The sequence below is a fragment of the Vicugna pacos genome, chromosome X (genome assembly GCF_048564905.1).
Source record: "Vicugna pacos chromosome X, VicPac4, whole genome shotgun sequence".
NCBI lineage: Eukaryota > Metazoa > Chordata > Mammalia > Artiodactyla > Camelidae > Vicugna > Vicugna pacos.
The window spans coordinates 16,532,957-16,548,343 of NC_133023.1; the positions used below are offsets into that span (position 1 = coordinate 16,532,957).

Genomic DNA, 15,387 nt, shown 5'->3' on the forward strand with positions numbered 1-15,387 from the left:
ATATACTATTGTAAACAAAAATATGCACACATGTGTTTATATGATGATATAGGTACAAAAGTATGTATCTGCACGTACGAATAACCATGCACATGTATATATATTCATGTGCACATATATTCACACTAGAAACTTACAGCTATGTAATATCCTGGGGATGTTAGATACAGAGGTTATCTAAGTACGTGAAGTTACCTAAGTATATAAAGGATAACATGAAATTTTATTTAATTTTCCTTCTCTTTTTGAGGGCTATGTTTGGGTGGGAGAGGATCTGGAGGATATTTTCCTTACTTTAATTACCTCATTGCATCTCCTTCCTTTCAATTTTAGTTTTTATAAATGGGAACACTGTATTAATCCATTCTAATTAAAAACCAGCCATGCAACCCTTCAGTTAAAGAAATAATTCTTAGTCTGCCTACAGTATCATTTAGTGAGAAACTGCTTCTGTGACTTTTGGAATTATCCCCACTGCAGTGCTCTGGTGACCACTGGGGCAACAGCTTTTCTAGCTGATTTTATTCTAAAAATATCAGGAATTGGCCAAGAGCCTTTGCTCCGGAGAAGGGTTCAGAGCTCTTAAGAAGAGCAGAAGTTATGGAAGGGGCGGCAGGAAAAGACCTAAGTTCACCTTCTGCTTGTCCACATAACACCTCTTCACCTCCCGGCTGCCAGAGAAGCTGTGCTATTCTTAGCCATCCCCTGTGAAGGTAATTACATAAAACCCCTCTGAAACCCATTTCCACATTTGTCCAGGGAATTCTTTTATCTTCCATAAATCCCCTGAGCTGTAACTAAGCCCTTGGTCTGCCCTTGGCCGGATGGGAGGACTTTCTCCAACAGAGCACTTTCTGTACCTGAGGATGATGATCATCATCATGTCACCCTCCTTCCCCTTCGCCATACGGAAAATGTTCATAGCTTTTCCCTTGTCCTTCTCCTTTTCATATCTATGATCCCTTTCCTTTTAACTGTTGCCAAGCACTTTTCAGAACTGGACCTAGTACTATACGAAAAGTCCAGTTGATCTTCTCTCCAATTGATGCGGAAAAGGGAGAGTTTAACAGGATCTGGGAGAGCAAGAGAGAGTCAAGGCAGGTGCCTGGTAGCCACAGCTATGGAGTAAAGCCAAGTAAAATTGAGTCATGGTTCAGTGAGCCCAGGTGTCAGTACAGAATCAAGGCTCTCAATCCAAGGTAGTATCCTCAAAGAAACAAAGCCAAGTCCAAAGGGATTGTTGGTCCAAAAGCCCAGGGAGAATCCAGCAGAATTGGAGCAGCCTGGACGTGGGCTGGGGTAGTGAGTGGACACCTGCAGCCTTAAAATTCAAGGCTAACTGCCATGGAGTAGAGGAGGGCAGGCAGCCCCCAAACAGCTGAACCATTGATGAGTAGTGAGTTCAGGATACTGCACCAATAACCTTTTTAGGCCCAGACAAAATTCCTCCATGTCACTTAAACATAGGCCTCAGAGCCTCTGGTGGACCAGGGCCAAACTTACAGGATATTTAGTAAGCAAATGTGCCCCAGGCCGAACGATTCCTTACTGATTGGATCATGTGATAGTCTTTTGGGCTTAAAAACTTGGGAGTCATCTCCCTTTCCCTCCTTGGTTGCCTCCTCCCATTAAGTTAGTCACCAACCGTGGCCTCTTGGTGTCTCCCACATGCTCATTTCTTTTGGCTTCTATTTCTCACCCAGACCTGCACAATCTCAGTCCTGAGCTATAAATTGCTTCCTCATAGGACGTTCTGATTCCTGTCCCAGTTTGCCAGTCTGTAGTATGCTCTGCTCGCTTTCTTTTATATCTTTCTTCAATGATTTTGACTTGCCTGGAGGGGTAAGTTTATACTCCTCATTAGTCCATCCAAATCCTTCAACATTTGGCCCTGAACTGCCTTTCCCAACTGTATCTCTCATTACTTCCTTATATGAGACAAGCATAATCCCTTGAACACATCTACTTTCCACATCTTTGTCCACATGATTCCCTTGACTTGGAAGGCTAGTCACTATCTTCTCTGCCTATTTAAATTCTGTCTTTAAAGATGCAGCTCTAGTCTTAGTTCATCCAGTACCATCTTGACCAGAAGTTCTCTACGTCCCTCGAATTCTTATAGCACTTCATGTCTGTGTCCCTAACCCAACTCTGTACTATCCTGGGCCATTGGTTGGCTTTCATATGTGTGTATTGACGCCCCTTTCTAGAGTTTTAAATACTTTGATGGCAAAAGTGGGCTTTTCCTGGGAAGGATATTACTCTAAACAGCTTAGCATTGTCCCAAAGGTTCTGATTTTGCTGTGGGTTCAGTGTAGTTACGCTACTACATTGCAGTGTTTCTCAATTTTTTTCAAAGATAAAGATCCCTTTGTTCCCTTTTCATTGTCAAAAACTTTTCATCTCCCACATTTGTGGGATTTATTTGTTGTGATTCATTGATTGAAATTAAAAAAAACATAGTGATAATAGAGCTTTTGTGAATTTGATAATGCTTTACAGTGAAGTTTTATATAAGTATAGCAACATGCTCATGTATTTGAAAAGAAGTGGTGTGGTATTTGTAAAACGTTTGTCTTTATTTGTGCTCTAGGTAATTCTTAGGGGCATGGGCTATTGCTGACCTTTGCAGTAGCGTTGGCTCCCCATGGGTCCTGCTGCCTCATTATTTGGATATATCATTATTATTATTGTTATCTGATAGGGCTGTTGTGAAGATTAAATGAGAGACCATACATTAGGTGCATGGCACACTGCTTAGTGTATAAGTGACCTTGATCTTTCTTTCCCTTCTCCATGCCACCATCAGCTAATTTTGAAAATAGGGACAGTCTGGGACCTTCTAGGCAATTTGATTTGGATGAAACAGAGTTTGGGGCAGTGAATGTGGGGAATGCAGTGTCTCTGAGGGGGAAGGTGACAGAGCGTTAAAGATCAGCTGTAGCAGCTCTTAGACATTTCACTCGCATGACTCTTCTACCTCTGTTGTGAGGACTCAAAAGAGCTTTTGTTTATGTGAAGTAGATCAAGAAACTTTAAAATATTTATTATTTCATTAAAAAAATAACAAGCCATTACACATTAACATAAATTACACATTTTTATGAGAAATAGATTTTACAAAAGAAAAAAGAGTGACACTATTTTAAATTTTTGCAAATCTTTTTAATGTCTAGGTTAACAGAAGACAACTGTGTTCTCATATCTTCTTCTGAGTTCAGTCTTCTGGGATGTTTGGTTTTGGTGAAACTTAGGAAAAAAATCCAGGTTCATACAGATATATTGTTGGAAAAGAGAGGAGTGTTAGGATAGCCTTTCAGGTAATTGTGGATATTCTTCTTGTAAACTAAACCAAACTCAGCAAGTATTAGTTTCTTAAAGGTTAGTTGCAATATGGAATCTGAAACATATCAGTGAGGCTTTCATACTCTGTTACACTCAAATCCACTGCTGTCTTGATTTTAAATGAGCCTTTTAACCATGCATAATTGTGTAACATCAACCATTGGTCATTTGGAAAATACTGATTCACTGAGTTATGCATAATTTCCAAGTGTTGACATATTTCATTATACAGTTTCAAAAACTACATTCATTATTAATTACCACTGATCTCATCAGATAAGCTTTTAGTACTGGGAAGCTGCCAGGGTCATGGTGGCAGATACAAGATTTTCAAAATAATAATTTTCATTCAAAAGCTTAAATTTTGTAATTGGAAACAGATACTGTCAGTTGTTTTTCTTGAGGTGACTGGCTAACTTTGTTCATTTTTGAGAAAATGTCTGCCAGATACCCAAGTTTGAATAGCCATAGCTTGTCAGTTGTTCTTTCAAGTGAAAATAATGTTCCACAAAAAAAAGCAGAGTTCACCTTCTAACTCAAATGATGGTATACATACCTTTCCTTGAGACAGCATCACACTTCGGTATGCCCCCAAAGTGCTTTATATATACTTTTTTCCATTTTGTCACACAAAATATGAAAAAGATGTGTACTCAAGGGTTGAGATTTAATAAAATTAGTATTTTTAAGAACTTCATCAGATACATTCTTAAGTGAAACACATTTTCTCTTTACTGCGTGGCAGTAAAAAGATCCAGTGACTACTAGAATAGTTTGGTACCACTGCCTTGATTGGTGCTAAGCAGCCAGCAGTTTTATCCACCATTGATTTTGCACCATCATCACAAATGTCAAATGGTGGAAAAGGCAAGTAACTTCTTAGAACTATTATGGAAATGGTTTTGACCCCCAGAACCCTCAGAAAGGGCCTGGAGAATCCCTAGGGGTCTGTGGACCACATTTTGAGAAGCACTGCTCTAAGCTTTTGCAAATGGCCAGCCCTCCCAGGATGTAAAAAATAGATACGTGGAAGGAGAGCTGAGGTCTTTTTCACACTGGGCAATTTGCCTTACTTTTTGGAACCCAAGATGAAATTTTTATTTCTTTGCAGAACTGAAGGCATCCAGCTTGGGAACATGATTATTCTCCACTCACCTTTAAACTGCCTCAGCTATTCCAAAGTCTCTGGCAGTGATATGTTGATTATGTGAATTTAAAGCCCACGGGAGCCAGAGGAATGACAGATCAGATTCCCTTAAATGAGAAATAAAATCCAGGAGCCTGGCAGCGTGACATACGGCTCTCACTCCTGCCGACCTTTGGTGTCACTCTGGTAGAATGACTGCTCATGGGCCAGATGGCATGTGACTTAGACCGAGATGTCTCAACCTGCTTCCTAGCATTAATTGTGCACATTGATCCTCCTTCATTGTGCAGTCCATAATTCTTCATCATCAGTGCTATTGAGATTTCTTTGGAGGCAACTGAATTCTAATGGGCCTACATGAATCCAAGCAATTTCAAAAGGTCCAATTTTCTTTTATGTTTCCAAACCCAAACCTTTTTATATCCAATCGTTGTTACAGGTGGACAGACACCAAATCTCTCTTTCGTCAGTGGAATGTAAGCCTAGCAACTTGTAAGAGAAATTAGTTTGTAGGACAGAGTCTCCTTGCCCTGAAGGAGGTGGCTGAATGGAAGCCTATTTAATGTTTTGTTTAAAGGTACTAAATAAGGATAAGTTTGTAAAGGCAGCTTTTCTAGTGAGGCAAGATAGCTTCTTAAATCTGATGGGGATAAATGGAAGGCCAATACCCTTTATCTTATCAACAATTTCACCAAAAGAAAATTTATTAAGGCCTTTCAGGTCAGGCTTCTCAGCTAAAAACCAGCAAACACTCCAAGCAGAGCTGTTGGTAGGGCTGAACCAGAACAGCTCCTGGGCGGGGGGTGTCTCGAAGTTAACATGGCTTGTCTGTAGTAAAGCATGCTTTCATGACTCAAAAGCTAAACTCAGAATTTATTTCTAAAATAATTTGAAGAAGACCCAATGAGCAACGTAAGCAAATTTAGCCAACTAAGAAAGAGAGCTGGCTTTTTTTCACTGAGGGTCATGTGTAAGGACAACGTTCTGTCATATGAGAAATGTCTCAGTTTAGACAGAAAAACACTGGTTCCAGGAAAAAAAGAGAAAATAAGTCATGGACATTTTATTTGACAGACTTTTCCCCCCTTTGTATTCATTGTTTTTGAATTATAAGCATATCACTAAAAAAAAAAAACTGAACCTTCATAAAGAACCTAGAAACAAGTAACTGTAATTGTAAAACAGGAACATTTGCGCAGGCTTTAAAGCTGTAAGTTTTAGGTTTTACTTAGAATTCTATTTATAATAGGGGCAGAACATTCATGGCTTTGTAAGAACCACTTTGGCTTATGAAAAAGTACTTTTTTTTTTAAAAAGCCAATTAAATTTCAAATTATCTAAAATTTAAATCAACAAGATTTAATTTGGGAGAGTTGGTTTGAGAGAATAAAGTGTACTGGCCTTAGTGTTCAGGCAAGTTAGGTATATTTGGAGACTCCAGGAGATGGACCCATAAGGAATTTTTTTTGCTTGAGGAATGAAATTGCCTCCTGGGAGTGAATGAATCCTAAGAGAAGATAGCATTGCTGGAATACTGAAAAGGTTGAACTAGGGGAGGGTGTCAAGTGAGTAGCACTGTATATTCAAGTTTATTTTATTTTTTTAATTGAAGTCATTTTACAATGTTGTGTCAAATTCCAGTGTAGAGCACAATTTTTCAGTTATACATGAATATACATATATTCATTGTCACAATTTTTTTTTCTCTGTGAGCTACCACAAGATCTTGTATATATTTCCCTGTGCTATACAGTATAATCTTGTTTATCTGTTCTACATTTTGAAATCCCAGTCTGTCCCTTCTCACCCCCCGCCACCTTGGCAACCACAAGTTTGTATTCTATGTCTATGAGTCTGTTTCTGTTTTGTATTTATGTTCATTTTTTTTCAAAACTACAATGAGGTGATACCAGCCACCTCACACCAGTCAGAATGGCCATCATTCAAAAGTCCACAAATGACAAATGCTGGAGAGGCTGTGGAGAACGGGGAACCCTCCTACACTGCTGGTGGGAATGCAGTTTGGTGCCGCCACTGTGGAAAACAGTATGGAGATTCCTCAAAAGACTAGGAATAGACTTAACATATGACCCAGGAATCCCGCTCCTGGGCATATGTCCAGAAGGAACCCTACTTCAGAAACACACCTGCACCCCAATGTTCATAGCAGCACTATCTACAATAGCCAAGACATGAAAACGCCTAAATGTCCATCAACAGATGATTGGATAAAGAAGTGGTCGTATATTTATACAAGGGAATACTACTCAGCCATAAAAACTGACAACATAAAACGCCATTTGCAGCAACATGGATGTCCCTGGAGAATGTCATTCTAAGTGAAGTAAACCAGAAAGAGAAAGAGAAATACCATATGAGATTGCTCATATGTGGAATCAAACTCCCAATTTATATTCAAGTTTAAACCAGCTGCCATGAGCTAGCACTGCCTCACAAGGCAATAATGAGCAAGGAAAAACTTAAAGGGCAGTTTCAGAAAAATCTGTTTAACACATTGGTGAGTGTTAATCTGAAGTGCTTTGTAGCCATGTAATAGAGGGACTGAAAAGAGGAGAAGGAAATAGGAAATCCATTTATCTTCTTAGACTTTTCAGCACCTTCAGTGAGTATTGTTTCTTTATTGGGGCAGCAGTGACTTTGGCATTAGTGGGCACTGGTGCCGTTGGTAGCTCTGTGGGCATTGTTATGTTTTCACCATTGGCGTATCCAAGAATCAACGCCTGAACAAGACAGACCAGACAAAAAGAAACCAACATAATTCCCTGTCACCATGTAAAACAATAATTGGACAGGGGATAATTTTCTGTTCCTATGTTAAGAACTTCTGAGAATAAGCAAACTTAGCTACTTGTTCCAGGAAGTACTTTTTCCTGAAAGATAAAATTGTGAGCCAAATAAAGAGTTTACTTAACAAGAATAACATATTCCCTGTTAATACTTGCTTCAATATTCTCAACTCTCTGTGCCTGCTGATCTTTAGCTGTCATGCTATAAGATCTACCCATTTCTCTTGCCCTAAAATCACCCAGACCAGTCCCTAATATCCCCCTTCTGAGATACTCTTTAGACTGTATTAGTGTTCTCCTATGTTGCAGTAAGTCCAGAAAACTTTGCTTTCCTTGATCATTGTTTTTTTTTCCCTAGTGTTTTTTGGAGAGACTTGACAGTTGACATAGCCAAAAGGGTGAATGTCTACACATTCAGGAGAGACCCCTAAGGTGTAGAGGAGTGACAATTATGGGTGGGGTAAAGCCAAGTATGTATGGCTTGTTGTTGTTTTTGTGGTCCAGTTTCTACTTGCAGGAAGGTGAGACCTGGGAAATTTGGCTTAAATACCCATAATCATTTTTTAAGCAAGAGCAGCAAATGTCTAGCACTGTGAAATTACCATGTTCACTACTTCTTGCATGATTCTTCCTTGATAAGATAAATACAGTGCTCCCCTCCACCTAGGGCAATTTTATATTCACTGTAGCATGACCAAATCTTAAAGGTGTCTATGTATGTATGTCTATATACATACATATGTACACACACCCCCCCCCATGAGGGATTTAAGGCCATTAACAAAAGTGCAATAAGATAAAAATAAACAAGGCAGCCCCAGAAGGCAGCGCTCTGTGGAGTCTGCTGGGAGCTTATTCTTTTGACTGCTGCTGTGTTCCCCCACCCCCATTCCCATCAGTCGCTTTTCCCACATTTCCACATTTCTACATGGCACACGAAGAGCAGCCTTGGCGACCCCTGAAGCTCTTTCTCCCCCTGTCCAAACTATGCCTGACTCCACCAGAGTAGTGAGATTGGCTGGGAAAAGGAGAAAGAACCCCTCGAAGTTCAAAGCTACAGACACAGGGGAGGGATCTGACCGAACTTCCTTCTCTGGGGCGTGGGGAGGCTTGTGCTGCGCATGCGGAGTGTGACTTCACTCCCGGGTGGCTTCCTAGCTGAACAGCCAAACATGGATCCAGCTGACGCTGAAAGTGAGTTACCACACACCGAGAGTTCTGGATCGTATGGTGGCCTTGATGTTGAATACGAGTTCCTTTAAAGCTCATTTCCAAGCAGGTGAGCAAAATCAAATCTGTGTCTCAAATTCCAAGGACTATGAATGGGATGCCCACTGGTGAAGAATTTGAATGTAATAGAGGAGAGCAGTAAGGTTGTAAAGGAGGTGAACTCTTGGGAAGAAAGAAAATTTCCTGAATGCATTTGGGAGGACTTTAAGATAACCATCATAGGTGAAAAGGATGATTTACTAGTTCATTTCTGTGACAAATGTGATATGCCTATTATGTCTTTTAAAATCAACGGGCGTATAATTCTTTGCAAGCATGCGTTTTGCTATGACTGTGCTAGTTTATACCCCCCAAAAAGAAGATAAGATATGTCCAGGCTGTGGTATTCCTGTGCTGCAAATTGAGGAGCACATGTGAGGTTCTGTCTTCATGTGTAGCACTGTCCAAAAATGCAGGAAAACTTACTTGTCTCAAAGAGACTTAAGAGCTCATAACAACTACCGCCATAAGAGAGCTAAAAAAAACCCTGTCACCCGTGCTCTGCTTAAAAGAGTTCACCCTTCTATTGCTTCACCAACAACGGAAATCCGTGAAATGCTGCTAGATAAGGACCACGTGAGCCATTTTCCATCAGAGCTGTACACCATTATGTCACCACCTCCTGTGCAACGTGTGTCACACAAGCACAGTCATCAGCCACACGAGGATCTTCATGGTCCTCTAGCAAAATTGTCGCCACCCCCACCTCTTTTGATACATCAGGAAACCATTAGAATTTCAAGAGGAGATCACAGCAATTTAATAATCCTCCCTGTTCAGGGTGACTCACATTCTGGTGTCAAAGAACTATCACCTCCTGCCCCAGTACCTGCTCACCATCATCCTGAATATCACAGTCAGCCAGTGGAATTGCATCCTTATAGTATGCCTCCAGAAGAACGTGCACGACCCCCATCTTCTCCACCACCAGGATGCCATCCATTGTCATATTTTCTCCAGTATTCAGGTACTCCTCAGCTGGGTTGTAGTCAAGTACCACCTCCACCCATGACTTCTAATCCATCACCTGCGTGTGTTACTGCCCACATACCACCTTATAGGAATCCTCCTCCTCTGGGATCTCCTTTGTCTCATGATGGTTGTATACCTGTAAGTGAATTCCCCTGTAACTGTCATTATCTGAACTCTTTAGCCCAATTCACTGAAGAACCAGAAACTCAGAGCCCTCTGTTTACACAACTGGATAAAACAAATCCTGGTATGAGGCTTATATCAAAAAGACTCTTATTACCTCCTCCACCAGTGCAAGGTCCACCTTCCCTAGCCCCCTTTTCTGGATCATATCATTCATATCAGACAAGATATAGATCCTATGAATAATGATAATAGTGGTTTGAACTGAAGAACTGATGAGAAAAAAACCCTTAAATATAGCCAACCTTTTAATTAAACTTTGCGGAAGGAAGAGCACCTCTTACAGAGATAGCTGTAAAACACAGGATCTTGTCTCTTAAGATGGTTTTAAACCTGGACGTTAGGATTTCTTTCAAGTTCTGTACTGTAGTGTGGATAAATGGCTCAGTGGAGCATTGCTGTATTTTAACACCTTTGTTCCCTTAGTGTGGGAAATTGATCCAAGGGTGACCTTTTATAATTTGAGCTCCTGAAATAAATTGGCATTGTTCCACTTTCAAAAGGTTTCTGTTGTTGTTGTTGGTTTTTTTTTTGGTGATATGTCTTGTTAACCTGTATAAAAGGATTAAATTTCAACATAGTAAAAATGCTATTTTTCCATGAATATAAGCACAGTCACAGTTTATTTCTCCCAGTTTTATTAAGATATAATTGACATATAACACTGAATAAATTTAAGGTGTACAGTAATGATTTGACATAGTGCTTTTTTAAAATGATGTTTTACCTCTCATTTCCCAAAGTACAATAAAAATCCTGGAAGTCACAATCTCGAATATAGCGTAAGGCAGACAGCTAAATGTTAGACGATTATTTCACATTTTAGGCACTGAAATTTTGTGATATAATAAGTATATAATGAATTTCACTTGGATACCTTCTCATTTTTAGGCAGCCTCAGAAGCACCAAAATACATCAGAATTCCAGTACTATGATAGATTTATGTTTGTAATGTTAAAAGGCATTATTAAATCATTTGGAAAGCTATGGTCAAAGTTATTGATTCTGTAAGCTCCAAGCTGGTAGGGATACTGTTCCTTGTTAATACTGTTTTTTCACAATGGTTGGAATCACATAATGCACCACACTTACTAGTCTTAAGTAACAGTATGTTATTACACTGTTTAAATGATGTCATTCAGATGAATTGTGTGCTCCTCTGCTCATTGTCTTGAACTAAATATTTAGAGCTGAATAGATTTTATTATTCTTCATTTCATAGTAGAGTTTGTCCTTATGGTTTCTTGTGTATTAGATTTTAAACTACGGTTTAAGTGTCATGGAAGTATTGGAATAATATATTAATGATCATCATTCTTATAATAACAAATTCACGTTTGCTTGGGTTTCATTATTGTATGAAAAGTCTTTTCCATCTAACTTGAGAAAATAAGTATTATTTCTTATTTCTTTTATTGGTAAAGATTCTAAACTTAGAATCTTTTAGCATGAAGTTAACAGTAAGACTACCGGATGACTTTGTATTAGAGAAAAGTAAATGATATTAATGAATGTGACTAAATTGTATGAATTTCATTGCTTTAGAAGGTGCCCTTAGAATCATTTTTTGCATTATAGGGACTTGTTATGTTCCTGCTAAGGTGGCTACTTACACTTCATTCAGAATTCATACGTGTGTGTGTATATAAATTGACATTCTTGGGTATTATTATATATCATTTGAATAAACCCTCATGAAGTTTTTCCTCTCCTAAATGGTACATATTATAACTATGAAATGTGTAGTATATGGATATAATTTATTATGTAGTTTATAATATATAAATTTAGAACATATTTCTTTTTGGCAAAGAATGAACTTATTGCTGATTGATCATTTTATTCTGTTGGATACAGGAAAAACAAATTCTCGTTTTGGCTGATCAGATGCAAGCAAGCTTAGAGCTGAAATTAGAAATAATATAAATGGCCATTTTAACCTTGACCAGCCTAAAATAAGCAGTACGTTTTTTTTAAAGTAGGTGATTTTTCACACCTGGCAATTTGAAAGTCCAGTGTTAATACAGTATTTCTAGTGAGAATGCTTTGATATTAGGAGTACAGACTGCTGTAGTATGAAATGTTGGTGGTAAAGACTTCTGTCATATTATTGTAGGTACTTAGACTAGTACAAACTTGACTCCCTTTTTTTGCCCGAGTTTAGGAGCTGTTGAAATATTTCTGTTAAGGTACAATACCGTTCTTTGTTTCTTGTAATAAGAAAACAGCCAAATTCACTTTAAATTTTCTCCACTATCTATAAAGTGCTCTCCTACTTTTATTGAAATTCACTATGGTTGAATGTGGTATGAAACCACTTAGATAATGTAATGGACAGAAAAAATCAGTATCATGATAAAATTCCCATGGGTTAAAAGAGGTAGACTTATTTTTAGTTATGTTTGGGAAATATATGTTATGCAGCAAAGCAGGTCAGATGAATGTGTTGTAGCAGACAAAAATTTTAAATAGCATTAAGTGTGAGCTCATCCAGTTACTGTTTGAATGACTGTGGTGGGTAGAAAGATAACAAAATAAATGTTTCATTTAAGGAAAGAGATAATGTGAATCCCACCTTATATCAGAGAAGGCTTTGAAGTTGTAACAGGTATAAGTCTAAATTACATGTACGTACAGTGCATTATAGTACTCTGAAGATTGCCGAAGTGGCAGTTTAATTCTTAAAAATGGTAAAATGTATGCATAAATACTAAAAATAGTATTTATAAAAAATAAAAATAAGTATCAAGAAAAGGGAAAATGAAGGTAGAATAAATAGTAAAATTAAGCCCAAGTTAAAGTTGAAACCAAAAATTTGAGCCAGAAAGTCCTGCACTGTTGTTAATAACAGATGAAATCTGTTTAAAGCAAAGAGGCAAAATAAAACATGTACATTTCAGAGAGCAGAAGTTGGATACTGAGCAGAAGTTCTTTTGTGGGTGCTCATAAAATGGCCACTGTGTCATGAAGGGTAGTGATTCCTGACTCTGACAGCAGGAGAGAATCTCGTGGAAAATCAGCTAAAAATAGCAGCCTTTAATTTATTCCCACAAGATTCTTGTTCAGTAGGTTTGAGAGATGGATGGGCTTAGTAATATAGTCCTTCAGTAGGTATCCAAGGTGATTTGGAAGCTGCTGCCTGACACATTTGGTCACTGGTTACTAGTCTCCATTCTCTCGGCAGCTACCATCCTTTCTGGACCCAGCAACCAGGGTAACCATGGGAGGGTGGAACTCGGCCCTCAAATGGTTTTGCATTGCACTGCAGGTCCAGGACCATCTTGCCACAGATCTTCCTCTGGCTGACTCTCTTGCGTCATGTTCCTGTTCCAATGCCTGCCTTGCTACTCTGTGGAAAATAGCACCATCCTACCAGCGGTCTGTAGCTCCTCACCCTGCTTTATTTTTCTTCATGGCACTTATTATTATATAACTAACCACTTTTCTTATTTTTGTTTCCTCTATGAGAATGTCATCTTTAAGAGAGGTAGGTCTCTGTACTGGCCCATCATAGAAAGACAGAGTAATGTATAATTATAAAACAATTTTATCTTTGTTTCCTCTTTTTACATTTTACTTTCTCCCAGGTGAAAATTGGGGTCATCTCATGACTTTTCTCTATACATCTATATAGAAAGCCCTGTGGTCGGTAATTAAAATGTCCAGTCCGATGTGATGGTTAAACTTTAGTATAGGTTTAAGAGTGAGGCCTTTGCCCACTTCCCCAGCTGTGGCTGGTGGAGATCTAGCAGTTGGGGGAGAATGTTGTGGTCCCCTTCTTGCCTTGCCCACATTTGCTTTGATTTCTTCTCCCCTGTTTCACTAAATAGAGGTCTTGGTTCTCCAGAGTTAGAGTGCAGGGGGTCGAGGAGGAGAGGCGAGGGAAGTAGCGAAGGTCTTACTTGATTGGCACCAGATGAAACTGGGACAGTGCTTTCTGGGCCTGACTACAGTTTTTAAGAATTGATACTTTCTTTCACGGACACTTTTGTAGTTGATAAAAATTGCTCTCATTGCTTAGGATCTCTCCCTGTAGTTCCTTGATGAAGATGAACACATCTTTTTCCCAGTTCATTTCTTATTTCCTGTTCAGCCCCTGAGAACCTGGCACTTCCTACAGCTTCTCTCCAGTGAGTTGTGTTCATCCCTCCCGATGGTCCTCTGGGGCCAGACAGAAGATGACCTTCACGCTAGCTGCTTCTAGCGAGGGGCAATATCTGGCCCATGAGAAATACTTTCTTTTCCCTGATCAACTCTGGCAGCACTTGCCAGTCCCAGTCTTGCCAGCTCCCTGTTCCTCAGCTATCAGAGAAATCAGTCAGCTTGTTTCCTGCAACTTAGACTTTCCAAACAACAGTCTAGAGTATCTCTAATGCTCTGGAGAGCACACGTTTAGCCCTCTCAAGGGTCTCATTAATGTGTCTTTCTCCTGGGAGGTGAAATAGGGGCATCTTTCATCCCTCCCCTGTGAGTGGAGAGGTGGGAGTGGGGCTCACAGCAGAGCAAAATCCCGTGCCAGACTGTTGTGATTGGTCAGTGCCCCTGCTGTACTGCTTGTCAAAGATTTTTATTATTTCTCTGGATTCAGCTATTCTTGATTTTCAAATGGCTCAGGAGTCACAAATGGAAAAATGCAATCTGCTTGGATTGTGTCTATAAAAACTAAGGAAGAGGAAAGAGTAGGTCATTAATTGGATAATTTAGGAAAAAAATGCCTCAGGTATTGGAATTTTCTTGGCAAAGTTTTATCTGAGTCATTCTGAAAAGTGTCAGAATTTGGCACAGCTCATAATTCCAGCAACATTATGCTGAATGCAGTAATACATTTTTTTCTTTGACAGAATCATCAATAGGTATATTTCATTTCCAGTAGGAAGAACTCAGTTATATTTTAAGCATCTTTCAAGGGCAGCCCTAGTAAAAATGTGATATAGATGGAGTTCATATTTGGCTGGGATAAAGTGGAGATTCCTCTGCTGAATGAAACTTTTTTTTCATCATGTCATCATGCATTAGGAAAGAGATGGATTGCTTACTTCATTGGCCATCACTTGTTGTGTTTTAACTTTTTTCCTAATATTTGACTTGGATTTTCTGTTTGGTTTATGTCTGTAGCAGACTGCAAAATTAATTCTTTACCTCTCCCTATAGCTACACTCTTTTAGTGTGTCTTCACAGTTTCTCTTATCAAGAGATGGAGTCTGTTTTCTCACCACCCTGAATATGGGCTGACCTTGTGTTTACTTTGCCCAACAGAATATGGTAGAAGTGTCGATGTACCAGTTCTGAGCCTGGAGACCTTGTGTGCTTCTACTCTCTCAGAACCCTGTCAACAGAACAAACTTGGTCTACCTTGCTAGAAGATGAGAGAACACATTGAGGAGAGCCATCCTACACCAGCCTAAAGTCAGCCAACCTCAAAACGTGTGAGTGTGTAGCCAAGCTTAGCAGAGCTTCCAACCCAACCCGCACCTGACTGCAGACCCAGGCAGGAGCTCATCTGAGACCAGAAGAACCACCCAGATTACCTGTAGTTTTGTGAGCAGTAATATAAATACTTGTTGTTTTAAGTCACTGAGATTTGGGATGCTTTGTTATACAGTGAGAGCTAACTCATACTAGCCATTTTGCCTTCACTTTCCCCTGTGGTCAGAGAATTGCAC

General features: G+C 39.3%; 1 pseudogene; it reads left to right on the top strand.

Moving 5' to 3' along the window:
• The first annotated feature begins 8,471 nt into the window (after positions 1 to 8,471).
• LOC102542255 (E3 ubiquitin-protein ligase Hakai-like) lies at positions 8,472 to 15,013 on the top strand (annotated as a pseudogene).
• The last annotated feature ends 374 nt before the right edge of the window (positions 15,014 to 15,387 follow it).